Genomic DNA, 4,267 nt, shown 5'->3' on the forward strand with positions numbered 1-4,267 from the left:
TCTCGTTTTGCTTTCAACACTTCTGTAAGAGCATGTACTACTTTTATGGTAATTACTGAACGTTCATTCAACAAATATGAGTCATGTGCACTGACTGGGATGGTGAACATGTCCGCCAGGGCCCCTATGTCCTGAGGGCTGTTGTTACCAAAAATCCAATAGAAATCCAAACAAAATTTTGTTTGCTTCTTTTGGTGGAGCAGGGAAAGGTTAATTAACTTGATCAAAGCATTCTAAAGATTTTCTGGAATTAATACTAACAAAAATGGCCAGGAAATGCTTGCTTTGCTGGTATATATACTGAAATTGGGGGGATATAGCAAAGTTTAGCATGGCCCCTGTGCAATGATGACATCAATGTCATGTAATGCTTCATAATTTTTTATTGTGATGGTGGTTACATTTGACAAAATTCATCAAAATATATATTTAATGGGGCGCCTGGGTGGCTCAGTTGGTTAAGAGTCCGACTTCGACTCAGGTCATGATCTCACCATTCCTGAGTTCGAGACCCATGTCGGGCTCTGTGCTGACAGCTCAGAGCCTGGGGCCTGCTTCGGATTCTGTGTCTCCCTCTCTGTCTCTTGCCCTCTCCAGCTTGTATTCTGTCTCTCTCATGAAAATGAATACACATTAAAAAAAATTTAAAAATATACATATACATTTAAATGCTGTGTTTTATGGCATGTAAACTATACTTCAATAGAATTGCTTTTTCTAAGAGACAGGAAAATGATAATACAGAGCAATAAGAGAGAATCTGCCTAACTAGACCTTAAACCTACTATAAAATCTTCAGTCATTAAAATAACATGGCACTGGCACCAAAATGAACTGATAAATAGACAGAGGCAGAAATCCACACATATACAAACATGTAATAATTTAGTCTGCCATACTTGAAGTAATTTAAATCAGGGGTGAAAAATGGACTTAATAGCTTTGCAGCAACTGGCTCACTATGCAGGAAAAGTAAATTACTGCTCCACTTTACAAATTAAACTAAAATAAATTTCACATTAATACTGTCAAACAAAAGCTTAAATGTACCTAAAGGAAAATAAAGAAGTTTATTTATATAAACTTGGTTTAGGAAAGGACCTTCGCAGCAAGGTCCACAGGCAGAAACCATTAAAAAAATATATGACTAAGTAAAAAGTTAAACTTATATATGGTCAAAGATGAAAAACTAACATTAGGCAGATTGGGAAACACTATGCAACATATATGACAGAAGTACTACTTTAATATGTAATGTGCAAAGAGTGCTTAGAAATCAGAAACAGAAAGACATTCCAACTGAAAAGCAAAAGACTGAAAACTATAGAAAGCTAATGAAAGAAACTGAAGAAGACACACACAAAAAAGGAAAAACATTTCACGCTCATGGATTGGAAGAACAAATATTGTTAAAATGTCAATACTACCCAAAGCAATCTACATATTCAATGCAATCCCAATCAAAATTGCACCAGCATTCTTCACAGATCTAGAACAAACAATCCTAAAATTTGTATGGATCCACAAGAGACCCTTATTGGCCAAAGCAATCCTGAAAAAGAAAACCAAACCTGGAGGCATCACAATTCCAGACTTCAAGCTGTATTACAAAGCTGTAATCTGATCAAGACAGTATGGTACTGGCACAAAAACAGACACATAGATCAATGGAACAGAACAGAGAACTCAGAAATGGACCCACAAACATATGGCCAACTGATCTTTGATAAAGCAGGAAAGAATATCCAATGGAAAAAATACAGTCTCTTCAGCAAATGCTGTTGGGAAAACTGGACAGCGATATGCAGAAGAATGAACTTGGAGCACTTTCTTACACCATTCACAAAAATAAACTCAAAATGGATGAAAGACCTAAACATAAGACAGGAAGCCGTCAAAATCCTAGAGGAGAAAACAGGCAACAACCTCTTTGACCTCAGCAGCAGCAATTTCTTACTTGACATGTCTCCAGAGGCAAGGGAAACTAAAGCAAAAATGAACTGCTGGGACCTCATTAAGATAAAAACCTTCTGCATGGCAAAGGAAACAATCAGCAAAACGAAAAGTCAACTGACACAATGGGAGAAGATATTTGCAAATGATATATCAGATAAAGGGTTAGTATCCAAAATCTATTGAGAACTTATGAAACACAACAGCCAAAAAACAAATAATCCACTGAAGAAATGGGTAAAAGGCATGAATAGACACTTTTCCAAAGACATTCAGATGGTTAACAAACACATGAAAAAATGCTCAGCATAACTCATCATCAGGGAAATACAAACCAAGACCACAATGAGATACCACCTCACACATGTCAGAATGGGTAACATTAACAACTCAGGCAACAACAGATGTTGGTGAGGATGCAGAAAAAGAGGAACTGCTGGTGGGAATGCAAAATGTTTATAGCAGTGCTATGGACAATAGCCAAAGTATGGAAAGAGCCTAAATGTCCACTGATGGACGAATGGATAAAGATGTGTGGTTGAAGATATTAATACAATGGAATATTACTTGACGATCAGAAAGGATGAAACCTGGCATTTGCAACAACGTGGATCGACTAGAGTGTATTAGCCTAAGCAAAATAAGTCAAAGACAAATATATGATTTCACCCATCTGTGGAATTTAAGATACAAAACAGATGAACATAAAGGAAGGGAAGCAAAAATAAGATAAAAGCAGAAAGGGAGACAAACCATAAGAGACTCTTAAATATAGGGAATAAACTGAGGGTTGCTGGCAGAGTGTTGGGTGGGGGGTGGGCTAAATGGGTGATGTGCATTAAGGACACTTGGGATGAGCACTGGGTGCAAGTGATGAATCACTAAATTTTACTCCTGAAATCATTATTACATTATATGTTAACTAACTTGGATTTAAATTCTTTACAAATTTTAAAAAAGAAAAGCAAAAGAGAGGTGACTAGCTGGCTCAGTCAGTGGAACAATGTGACTCTTGATCTCAAGGATGTGAATTCAAGCCCCACCTTGTATGTAGAGATTACTTAAAAAAAAAAAAAAGTTGGAAGGTGGCAAAAGAATTAAGACAGTTCACCTACACAAATGCAAAAGGCCAGTACGCAGAGGAAAAAGGTACTGACTGCCCAGGGAATTCCGACATGCCAATTAAAACAAGATACTATTTTTGTCCATCTTATTGGTTTAGATGTGTGTATGCAGAGAAAACTTTAAAAATAAGACATCCAGAAAATCTCAACAATCTAGATGAAGCTTTGTCATCTTTATTTTTCTCCTTTACGTTTTTCTGTTTCCTGAATGCTTTGTAATACACTTACCCTTTTAAAAAAAAAAAATCAGTATTAATGTTAGGTGTTAGACACAGATAGTTTTCTCTTGTCTCCTCCTAAAGTACCTGGTACAGTGCACTTTGCAAATGCACCCCTAAAAAAAGCTATCCCCTTACCAGGTTCAGTTCTCCGGGCGAAATAAATACACGTGCACGCACACGCACACGCACACGCACACACTGAACCTGCGGGTTTTGCTAATGGTCTGCATAGTGAGATCATCTCTGGAATCGCTCTGCGGTTCCCACGGGGACAGCAAGGGACCAGCGGGGGATGCCAGGGTCACACCCACCCAGCACGAGCTCTCGCCCCCGGCTACCAAGGGCGCAGTGCGGTACCGGCAACGCCCGCGCCCAGGGGCCAGGGGAGGAAGTGACTAGAGGGGGTGGTCCTCTCCATTCCTCGCGGAAAGAGAATGCGAGCGGGAGACCACAGTCCCGGATCTAGTGTCTGCCGCCGACCTTGGGCAGTCCCCGCCGCGCTTGGGCCTCAGTTTCCCCACTCGCAGGTCGGAGCCAGGCTAACTGGCTCCCTTCGGCTGGTCTTTCCGGGAGCTGAGAGGGACGCCCTCCTCTGCCGGGTCGCCCTTGCTCGGTGCCCCCGCTGCTGCGCAGAAACCCCACGCCGCAGCAGCGCGTAATCCGCGAGCCTGGCTGGCCCGAGGGGCGGACGCGCGAGGGACCCTCGCCTCAAGCGCGCGGCCATTAGGCGATGCGCCCTTCGGCTGTGCGGCCCGACCAGGCTCCCAGGACCGGGGTCTTAACCTCGGCTCGCACGCGCCCAGCTCGCGCCTTCCGGTCGGCCTCGCTGCGCAGCCGAAGCCGGGGAAGGGTGGAGAGACGCCCTCGCCGCGACACTCATGCATCCCTGCCCTGACAGCGGCCCCGCCCGCGCGGAGGAAGCCCTTCTGGGGTCCCCGCAGGCCCCCGGCAGGAAGCGGCCGGGGCTCC

General features: G+C 42.9%; 1 non-coding gene across 1 annotated transcript; it reads left to right on the plus strand.

Moving 5' to 3' along the window:
* Window positions 1-276: 276 nt before the first annotated feature.
* Window positions 277-384, plus strand: LOC144221767 (U6 spliceosomal RNA). Its single transcript, XR_013332175.1, has one exon. It is a non-coding gene; the product is annotated as a U6 spliceosomal RNA (small nuclear RNA).
* The last annotated feature ends 3,883 nt before the right edge of the window (window positions 385-4,267 follow it).

This window comes from Crocuta crocuta, unplaced genomic scaffold, assembly GCF_008692635.1.
Source record: "Crocuta crocuta isolate KB4526 unplaced genomic scaffold, BGI_CrCroc_1.0 scaffold211, whole genome shotgun sequence".
NCBI lineage: Eukaryota > Metazoa > Chordata > Mammalia > Carnivora > Hyaenidae > Crocuta > Crocuta crocuta.